Below are 11,786 nucleotides of genomic sequence, written 5' to 3'. Positions count from 1 at the left end.
CATGTTTTCACATTTCCGAAGCAAATAAGGAAGCAAAGACAAAAGAAAGCCTCAAAATTATTCCAAGAGGATTAACTAGCAATGCCACCGTGGGATCAGACAACCTGATTTGAATTTGAGTGAGAGCCCCTCCTCTCACTGGCTTGTGACCCTGGCCAAATTTCTTTACCTCTCAGTGATAGTTTTCTCACCTCTAGAATGGGAGTAATACTAGCTACTTCTAAGGATTGTTTAGAATTCACTTACAGTAAATGCACATAGAAAGCCCTAAATGGGGAGGGTGATAGCTCAGTGGTAGAGTGCATGCTTAGCAGATCCTGGGTTCAATCCCCAGTACCTCCATTAAAGAAAAAGGAAAAGCCCTAAAAAAAGTTGGCTAATTAACTTAAGATCTTTGTATCATATGAAAATCAAACTCTTAAACTGTTATTTATTTGCTAAAAAGGAGTAAAGTTGGCCTGCATTTAACGCCTCCCTTTCTCTGTGATTACCCATAAAGTGGAGTTTTAGGAGTGAAATGATGTATTCAAAGGCAGGGTATGTAAAGAAGGAAGTAGTAGAATTGGGAGAAGTATGAGTGGATGATGAACCAAAAGATGCAAAGATGACTGACGATTTTTCCTGAGTTAATACAGTATTATTTCAGTGCCATTGATCTAATCTACATGCTTGTTTCAGAGTCAACAGAAAAGATTGTTTAGTTGCTGCTGTCTACCAGACACTGTGCTAGGAGCTCCAGGGCTATAAAGGTGAATAAAGCACTCTCCTTACCCTGGGAGCTAACTGTGGGAGACAGGGGACCCAGTCCACACGCCCTCTGCAGTTGAATCCCAGGCCAACCTGCCTTGACAACCTGTGTTCCCTGTGCCTTTAATACCTGTATTCAGGAAGCCCCCAATAAACGGTAACCATTTTTCATGATCACATGGTGAGAGAGAGAGATGTGGATCACAACTTAAAGTCTCAGAAAAGACATCATCTAGACTAACCCAGACTTTGTGTTAAAGGTCAGGGGATAGGTGATATCTTTTTTCCTTCCCTAATCTATACACCACAGCTGCCCTTTAATTTATACCACCATATATACGAGTTATAATTTGGCAAACATTAAAACAGAATCCCTGGCACAATGAAAACTTCTCAGTTGGATTTCACTTTATTACTTTAATGAGGCCTCGTAAGTTCCCCTGATGACAGTGTGTATTATTGTATTGTCTCACTTTCCAACTTCCTGCTCCTCTCTTGCCCCTGTCCTCTCCATCCATTCTCTGCACTGAAGGCCTGGAAGGATCGGGCTTCGGCTTCCCTCTCCCACCTAAGCTGTGCCTCTCACCCAACACCCCACCCTCACCACCTTCTAGACACGCTGGCCTCAGCTCTGCTACACACTCCCACCCACATACACACGTAGGCTCTGGCCTTAAGGTCTTAAGGCTCTTTTTCATCTTTGAGGTCTTCTTACCTCTTCAAGGAGGCTTTTCCTGGGGGTGGTGGGGTTGCTCAAGTGATTGAGCACATTCTTAGCATGAATGAGATCCAAGGTTCAATCCCCAGTACCTCCATTTAAAAAGAAAAAGGGGAGAGGGGAAAAGAGGCTTTTCCTGACCCCTCCTAAAGTAACCCCACCCGGGAACTCTATAATGTCATCCAGTCGTATCATAATAAATATTGTTATGTTCACTCCAGTGTACTTAGCCTACTTGGATTATCTTGGGTTTTGGTTGTCTATCAATATATCTAAAACAAGAACACTTCTCATTACGTCCCCTCCACCAGAGCGACTGCAGGGACCTCCCACCTTGTGTCCCTGCTTCCACCCTGGTCTACACAGCAGGCAGAGTGATCCTCTGAAATTGTCAGTCAGACCTTTGGTTCAGAAACCCTCCGGTACTTCCTCATTTTCCTCACAGCAAAAGACAAGAGACTTGACAGTGGCTTCTGCAAGCAAAGAGTAACAAGTCTGTTTATTCCAAGTTGAGCAAAGAAAAAGACTAATAGTTCTTTGGCCATAAAACAAGCAACCACCAGAAACTATTTGAATCAATCAACGACAGCCTCCCAGTCAGGGACATCCCCTTGCTTCAGAAAGTTAGCCAGCCAGCAATAGCAACGCTCCAGTGACCTGCTTCCTTAGCTAAAGGTCAGGCCATCTCTCAGCAGTCCACCTTCTAAAAGTGTGTACCTATTTTATATATAGTAAAATTTGTATCTGCTAATCTCAAACTCCTAATTTATCGCTCCCTCATCCCCTTTCCCCTTTGGTCACTGCAAGTTTGTTTTTATGTCTGTGAGTGTTTCTGTTTTGTAAATAAGTTCATTTGTATAACTTTTTAGATACCACACATAACTGATATCATATGGTGTTTCTCTTTCTCTGTCTGACTTGCTTCACTTAGAATGATAATCTCCAGGTCCATCCATGTTGCTGCAAATGTCGATGTACATTTAAGTTGCTTCCATGTCTTGGCTACTGTAAATAGTGCTGCTATAAACATTGAGGTACATGTATCTTTTTGAATTAGAGTTTGCTCTGGATATATGCTCAGGAGTGGGATTGCTGGATCATAGGATAACTCTTATTTTTAGTTTTTTAAGGAATCTCTATCCTGTTTTCCATAGTGGCTGCACCAAACTACATTCTACTAACAGTGTAGGAGGGTTTCTTTTTCTCCACATCCTTTCCAGCATTTATTGCTTTATTATGCCAGCATTTATTATTTATAGACTTTCTGATGGTGGCCATTCTGACCAGTGTGAGGTGTTACCTCACTGTAGTTTTGATTTGCATTTCTCTGATAAATAGTGATGTTGAGCATCTTTTTATGTGTATGGCCTTCTGTGTGTCTTTGAAGAAGATATTTAGGTCTTCTGCCCATTTTTTGATTGGTTGTTTGGTTTTTTGTTATTGAGTTGTGTGAACTGTGTTGTGTGAAACATTTCTTGATGAGATCTCATGGTGGAGATAGAGAAATGGAAAGTAGTGGATAGATCGGTAATGTATTTTGGAAGCAGAACATTTTGGTGTCAAAAAAGAATAGTGAAGAACTAGTTTTCTCTGGGGTGGTTGGCTTGGGTAGCTTTGGTGAAGGGCTCTAGAGAGAGACTGCTTGGTACAAAGTCCCGGTGTAAGCAACCACCAGCTGAATGACCTTGGGTGCACAGGCTACATAATCTCTGTGCACCCCAGTCTCCTTACCTGAAGCGATTTCCTCATCCATTTTGAAGATAACAACCTAGCTCTTAAGGATGTTGGGAGGTAAGAACTAACATAAAGAGCTTAGAAGAGAGCCTGACACGTTGAAGAATAGCCAAAATTGTTAGCCATTATAGTTGTTGTTATAATTGTTGAGATGGGGGATGACTTGAAAAAGAAATCAAAATTAAGAATGACAGTGAGTACTTAGTAAGTGATGGTTATTAATATTTCTTTATTACAGTGGAATCTTGCCATCATTAAAGGTTATCTAGTTTACCCAGTTATGGGAGTAATTTATATGCTATGTGACCATTAACTCCCATGTCGCTGTGGATTAGAGTTGCCTGGGGGAAGGAATAAAAGGGCAGTAAATTTTAATAGGGATGCTAGGAAGTGGTCCTACTAGAGAGCTGTGATGAGGCAGGCTGAGCCCTGGAGGGGAAGGAACTACTGAGGGGAGAACCTGGAGGAGAGGAAATGGGAGGCCACAGACCTTCTTCCCACCACTCAGTCCAGAACAGCTCCTAAGGATGTTCAGTGGCCCTAAACACCAAAAAGACTATGATGCCATGTCTCCCATATGTAATTCAGGATAAAAAGTGTACCTCACTGCAAAATACATGGACAGAAGTCCCACAGAGTTTTAGCTTTCTCCAAAATGAGTACTCTGATATGTTTTTCAATGTCAAATTCTTTCCCCCAAAATGTTTCCCCCTCATTTTCTGATACCCTTGCTTTGCCTGGTCCCTAAGCACATTCTTGGTTTGCATAAAAGTTAATGCCACCTGGGAAGTTTGGGCAACTGACCTCTCACCCATTGCCATTTGCCTGGCTGATGTTTACAAATCCTTCAGAATTTACTTTAGATATCACCCCCTCCAGGAAGCCCTCCTGATTCTCTTAAGTCCAAACCTTAGAATTATATCCATCTTGTTCACTGAAGCACAACCTCCTGTAGAATGTAGAGTCTGTGAGAGCCAGACCATATCCATCTTATTCATCACTGTGCACTAGAACAGTGCCTGGCTCAAAGCTGAATGAAAGTTTACCAAATGAACAAGTTATCAGATGGGGGACACCCCCCCAACTCCCTCACCGCGAACAAGTCCCTGGACAAAGATAACAGGCCAGCTCTATGGAGGTTACCATGACCTGACACCAAGGCCCTTGAATTTCCCCTGCCTCAGAGTCAGAGAGCCTCCCTCCACCATGCCTTTGACCTGACCCTGATTGAGTTCAGTGAGAACCCAATCCAGTCAAGGGATACAAAATTATAAGCACAGACTGAATTTACACAACTTTATTTTCTGAGCCTAGAGTGATAACATTTTTTAAAAGACATTTATGACCTCACTCTGGGAGGTTGCTGAATTTTATGAAAAGTAAAGAGAAGAATGCCTAGCAAATTCTCCCAACTTAATTATCTCCCACCTTAATTATCCTTGTGAAATTCAGTGTTCCCAACTGGAAAGACTCCTCCCACTTTTGTTTGCTTATAATCAAAGTCACATTTTCATTCGCAGAATTGCTAAGAAATTCTTAAGACCTTCTAACTCAAAAGTTACAAACTCCTACTCAGCCAGTGTGGACTTTGGAGGCAGCACATGTATTTTTATTTCACTTGTATAAGGTTTGGAGTCGGGAGGGAGGAATGTAAGTACTTTGGGGGTGACGGCTTCTTTCACTTGCCCCAGGCCCCAGAACCCCTGGCTTCTACCAGGCTATTTCTCACATTTATGTGACCTGCCTGACCTCTGAAGGCTGATCGGAGTTTTGGCGACTGATGTTGATTCCACCTCCAGCCTATCCCAAATAAGAACCCTTAGCCAGGGCTGCAAACTTGACACCAAGGAGAGCAAGTGTCCGCCTCTCTCTGGCGTCAAAACTGGAGGAGCTGGCCTGGTGGCTGCTGGCTGCCTGGCCCCTAGCCTTGCAGAGAAAGCAAACACACACACACAGAGAAGCAGGGGAGGGTCTCCACAGAGTTCTAGTCTCTGATTCTCCATTTTGTCTACTTTTTGTCAACTTAGTACTAGTTGGGTTTTTGTCCCTTGAAGTTAAGTCCTGAGTAACACATCCTGTGTCTAGTACAGTCCCAGACATAATAACTACAGAGGGAAGGGAATTTTGTTCACTGTGACGCTGCTGGCCATCTCCTTTCATCTGAGTTGATATATGTGCCCCCTCTCCAGCATCCCAGGTGATGTGCAGTGCAAAAGATCATTACAACGCTTATAACTAGGGAGATAGTATCCGAGAGAGAGCCAGGGAGGAGGGGAAGTACAGAGAGACACACAAAAAGAGGAGTCAGAAAAGGGAGACAGTCCGAACTAGACTTTCATTTTTTAAATTTTCGACTGAAGAACATGTCTTTGTGGCACCAGAATCGAACTTTAATGGGCCTAGCGTGATTATTTGGGAAACTATTAGGTAGACTCTCTACCTTATTACCCTACACTAAATTGATTCCAGATGTCCTATTCATGACCCTCTCCTCTGACATCTACCCTGCTGCTCCCCAAAACAGGGCAAGAGTCAGATGCCCCCATTTGTCCCATAGATCACTCTGAGGATCTTAGCACTGTAATCATGGCAGGCATTTTTTTTTAATGCTATATCAATACAGTTAGTAGAGCAGACATCACCTGTGAATACAGCACATCTCTCTGCCCAGCAAGGCTTTCCACCCTTCTTCCAGTAACATCTCTCTTCCCTGCCTCTAGCCATGTGATCTTCCCCCTCTCCAGCCATGTGGTCCACATCAGGTTATGTGGATACTTGACTCATGCTCAGCAGATCATAGTACCTACCTCCACAGCTGCGGTAATTAGCTTGAGGAGTGGGCATGTGACCCAAATCAGGACAGGCCTTTCATGGGGTTTTAAAATCTAGCTCTAGAGGAAGAAGCAGCAAAGAACTTTCCTTTCCTCTTAGATGGTGAAGCCATGATGTGACTGAGAGTTCTCAACAGGCACCTTCCTTGAAGTATAGAAAATACTTGTCCACATAGGAAAAGAAATGCAGAGAGAGAAAGAGAGAATATGAGTTCAGTTTCTGAAATCCCTGAAATGCCCTGTTGTGCTTTCCTGAGGCTGAATTGTCACACTTCACTTCTGAGAACTACTCCGGTATCCAATAAATCACTCCGTCTTCTTTCCCTTTACAATATCTTGAATTCAGTTTCTTTTGCTTGCAAACAAAGGGTCCCAATCAATATATAAATTGTCTGGGATCTATTTTGGATTTGCCTGAGGAGCATTTAGAGAACCCAAATGAAAATCCTGTAGATTGGGAACAAACTTTCAGAATCAACAGTCTTAAAGAGAGCGGTAGAAAAGAACAAGAGAGAAAAAAGCTCCAAATCTGAACATATTTTGTAGCTCCTTATGATAATAATAGCTATCATTACCTAGAAGGTAAGGGGTAGCTGCATTTACAGGTGAGACAACTGGTCCAGCAAAGCTGAATAGGTAGTAATTGACAGGCTTTGAACTCAGGTCCCTGCGATTTCCAAGTTTAATCTTCATTTCACCAGATTAGGGTATGTTCCTGGCATGAAAAGCAAAACTTCCTGTAACCTAACATATTTTCAGGAAAATATTTGAAATCAAAAATTTGCAGCTGGAAATTCCTGCCCCAAATCCCTTCTTAGTGGTTAGTCAGCCACACATGCTTTCTTTCTTGGACATCTATAGGAATTAAAGCAGAGTCCACTGACTCATTCCTTCCCGGTGCACTGAAAGAAGTCCAGATTGCTTATCGGTCAGAAGCCAGAACTGGGGAAAGGCCATTCAAACAGATACATCAAAAGTCTATCTGGAAAAAAAAAATAGTCTATCTGAAGGCAAAATGATGAAAGAATTCTTAAGTGTCTAAGGCAGGGTTTGGCAAACTCTGGCCTCCAGGCCCGCTGCCTGTAATTGTAAATAAAGTTGTATTGGAACACAGCCACACAATCACTTATGTATTGTCATGGCTGCTTTCCCACTACAATGGTAGTTGAGTAGCTATGATGCAAAACTTAAAATATTTACCATCTGTCCCTTTAAGAAAAAGTTTGTTGACCTCTGGTGATGGGCAGTGCTCCAACATAAGAAGTCAGGAGGCTGTGCCACAGTTTTTAGGCCACTTCTGCTCCAAGCTGAATTGCCCCTGGGATCTGCCCATCAGAGAACACCCTACTCAGCCAACAGCCTTACCACACCTAAATCAGCAGTACATGGGGTTCCCACCCCCACCTTCCCCGTTCCTACCCTCCTATTCACCTTAGTTTTTATTTCACTTTGATTTTCCTGGTCCAGAAACAACTCATACATCTTTCCTGTGCCTCCTGCCCGCTAAATCACTTACTCACCTCTGCCCAGCCCTGTTTCCACCACTATCTTCCAGCTGAGGGACTCAAGCTCTCTCCCTGAGTTTGGCCACTGGGGAAGGAAATCAAAGGGAGGAAGATAGTGGGGTTGGGGTATTTATTTCCCTGGTTCCTTTCCTGCTGGAAGCAGTGGGTTTGCTCTACCAAAGGCCATAGTCCTTTTGGGCTGCCCTCTACATTCGGCTCCTCTCCATAGATTCTGAGACTCTTCCCTCCCATTGCTCCTTCATTCCTTATGGTTTCCTGCTCTTGCTAATGCCAGGGAACCGCACGACCTGTCAGTTGACAAACCCTGCTCACATCTTTGGCCATCTGTACGTCTTCTTTGGAAAAATATCTATTCAGACCCTTTCCCCATTTTTCAGTTGGGTTATTTATTTTTTTTAGTGTTGGGTTCCAAGAGTTCCTTATATATTCTGGTTATAAATTCCTTATTAGATGTCTGTTTTGCAAATATCTTCTCCCATTCTATAGGTTGTCTTTTCAGTTTCTTGATAGTGTCCTTTGAAGCACAAAAGCTTTTCATTTTAGTAAAATACAATTATCTATTTTTCACTTTTGTCTCTAGTGCTTTTGGTGTTATATACTTTAAGCTTTGTCTAACCCAAGATTCCAAAAATTTGCTCTTATATTTTCTTCTAAGAATAGCTTTTACATTTAGATCTGTGATCAATTTTGAGTTAATTTTTATGCATGATATAAGGAAAGAATCCAACTTTATTCTTTTACATGTAGATAGTTAGCTGTTCCAGCATCATTTGTTGAAAAGAGTACTATTTCCCCATTAAATCATCTTGGCACCCTTATTGAAAATCAATTTACCATGAATCTGAAGGTTTATTTCTGGACTGTTGATCTATATGTCTTTCTTCATACCAATATCACACTGACTTAGTAACACATTTTTGATGTATTTTGCAAAGGTATCAATTCACAGTGGACTGAAAAAGAAAAACTTTGTTTTTGGGTTTTTTTTTTTTCCAACACCAACAAGCAACTTTCCAATATCAGCTGAGTGTTCTACAATTTAGTTCAATTCTGACAATATCTTCCTGGAAATAGCTTCATATCCTTCAATAGTCAAGGGCTCAGGCCTCCAAGATCCCCACCTTGCTTCAAGACACCAATCGCAAGTCCAGGTTTCACCTGTGCTTCTGACCATGGGCTATAGATTGGAGGTTCCAACGATCCCCTCCTTGGATTCAATTAATTTGCTGGAGTAGCTCATAGAACTCAGAAGCATTTACTTATGTTTACTAGCTTATTGTAAAGAACATCACAAGGAAACAGATGAGCAACTAAATGAAAAGATGCATAGGGCAAGGTGAATGGGGAGGGCTGGGAGCTTCCATGCCCTCTCCAGTGCACTACTCTCCCCAAATCTCCAATTGTTGGCCCACCCAGAAGCTCTTTGAACCCTATTCTGTTGAGTTTTTAATGGAGGCTTCATTATATAGGCATGATTGAATGAATCATTGGCCATCGTTGATTGAACTCAGTTTCCAGCCCCTTTCCCCTCTCTGCAGTGGTGGGTGAGAGGTAGGGAGGGGAGAAGATTGAGAGTTCCAACCCTCTAAACACTCCCCTGGCAACCAGCCCCCATTCTTAGGGGCTTTCCAAAAGTCGCCCCATTGACATACACTCAGGTATAGTTGTAAAGGGGTTGTTATGAATATTAAGACACCTTTATCCTCTTATTAGGAGATTCTAGGAGTTTTAGGAAGACCAAATTGCTGGAGAACACAGTGGGCCGTGTCACGGGTGGTAAAAGAATTTACCAAAGACAAAGGCAAGTTTAAGAAACAAAGGAAAAGTTTAATAGGTACGCTGCTAACAGCGGGCCACACAGATGGGAGGTGCCTGCGTGAGCGCCGAGGGTGAACGCGCAGTGTCATTTATTAGGCAAGGGGCTGTGCACACCAGGGGTAGGGGACTGCGTGATCTGCTCGTGCACAGGTGCCTGACTGGTTACGAGTGAGGTAAGACTTGCCTGGGCTATTCTAAGTAATAGGATTTATGACTCTGGAAAGGGCAGGCTGTGTAGTGAAGCCTGTCCTCCTGGGTTATTGTGAGACTAGCCGTTTCTAGGGGTAGTTAGTTCTGTTAGGGCAAACACGCATCAAGGAAGAATGGTCTTTATCTTCTGGTGAAATAATGCAGGCACACAGAGGGTCCAGGAATGGGGCATTTGGGTTTTATGAACTTCAAAGAGCGCCAGCCAGCCCCTACACAGATATCTGTTTTTTATCATAAATCACAATATCACAAAAGCCAATTGGTTCTTCACCACAAATAGCTTGGGACACCCCGTTCAGGTGAATTCTCCCCATCCCCTCCCAGCTGATCAGACTTCAGTGTGCATGACAGCCTGGAGGGGTGTGAGGCAGGGCCCTGCTGGTTCTGTCACAGAGCCACTGGGTTGTAGGTGTCAGAATGGGCTCTTTAGCTGTCTGTCTCCTTATCTTAACCATGAATTCTTGGAAGGCAAGGGCATATTTTGTTATCCCTAGCATACGAGCCATAAAAACTTCATGTTAGTTAAGTGAATATATTAATGAATAAATACATAAAGTGTTTTTTTTTTTCATGGGTGAAAGACAGCCTCCCAATTTGGATTTGAGAATTGTGACTGGCGCTTGGTTTGCATACATCAAGATGCTCTGGGAAAATGTTTCTTAAGTGTCCATAGAAATGTTATGTTACCTCAGAGGAGAGAGGGACGATCCCCTGCTCAAATGAATTTGAAAATTCTGCGAAGTTAAAGAGATTTTTTTTTTAATTGCAAGGCTACATAGAGCTTGTATTATGTAATATGCATTGTGATTTTCGTGGTTGCTTTGTTTACTATTTTTGGAAAAGCATTTCTCTGGGACTACTGTTCTGTGGTCCATGCTTCAGGAAATGCTCGTCTTTAGATTTGAATTTAAGAGATTGTGGAACCATCCTTTGCTTTGGTGCAGTTCAACAAACATTTGCTGAGTGCCTACTAGGTGCAGGCATTGGGATTACAAATATGAATGAAACAGAGTGTTTCCTGCCTTCAAAAAATGATCTAGCAAAGGAAGCAGTACCTAATTTTTCCAATTTCAGTGTGGTTTGTGCGGTGAAGAAATTGTATTTAGGGGAGAGACGGAATATGGGAGATGATATTTTTAACTCTCTCCAGGGCAGGATTCAGTGTTAGGAAAGTTTCAGGGAGGACAGGGACAATGAAACAGATTCTGAAAATTAAAGAAGCCACCCCTCACTGGATAGACAAATGGGAAAGGAGTACACTGCTGTTTGCCAGGACATTACTCAGCTGAGCTGGTGATGTGATAGCTCCCTCACTCTCCTAGATCCCCAGGGTGGTGCACTGCCCTAGGCCAGGGAGCGCCATTCACTTGGATCCTAATGAGCGATATCCCCTGTGGCTGTGCAACATGGTGGCTCAGCCCAATCCGCACAGCTGTCATACCTTGTCCTCCATTTCAGCTCATCCCCCACCATACCACACCACCACCCTGCTCAGAAAACCCATGCCTGGCACAATCCTGGACTATTTCACGTCACAACTATAGGACACTTAATTTGTGTACACCCCTCTTTTAATTGGAATGATACAAATAGCAACAGAAACAGTCATGAGACTAAATACAGTATGGTTTCCGGTCCTTTTTCTGTTAGCCTTTCAGTGATATCAGGTGTTTCTGGCTCTGAGGCTTATTTGCCTTGGACCAATTTTAAATTTGCTAAACTACATAGGCTCAAACTAGCCAATTCTTTTTTTTTTTTAATTGAAGTACAGTTGGTTTACAATGTTGTGTTAATTTTGGCCAATTCTTGAATTCTAGAGACTTCCAAGGATATAGGGGCAGTGCAGGGACCAATAGAAGCAATTCAACAAGTGACACTTGATTTATTCACTAAGGAAGGATAGAACCAATGCTAGCAAGTCTTAGCCTTTGGAGTTGGCTGTCTGCTTGCACATGAGACCACAAAGCCAAAGCGTTCAGGTTTGCTGCCAATAAAGGCTTTTAAACATATGTTTTGGAGGGAAAACTGACTTGAAAGTTCAAAGTCCTCCTGCCCTTTTGATCTTTGAGTCAGTCTATGCTTATCCTTTTACTTCTTGGTACTTTGCAGAATTCTTATTAAATCATACTTGGAATGCATGCTTATCCTGTGTTCAGAGTTATCTTTAGGGAGGGTTCATAGGTAGTAGCTCTCCAATAGATA

Source organism: Camelus bactrianus, chromosome 12 (assembly GCF_048773025.1).
Source record: "Camelus bactrianus isolate YW-2024 breed Bactrian camel chromosome 12, ASM4877302v1, whole genome shotgun sequence".
In the NCBI taxonomy this organism is placed as follows: domain Eukaryota; kingdom Metazoa; phylum Chordata; class Mammalia; order Artiodactyla; family Camelidae; genus Camelus; species Camelus bactrianus.
Note: the sequence above shows the minus strand (reverse complement) of the source record.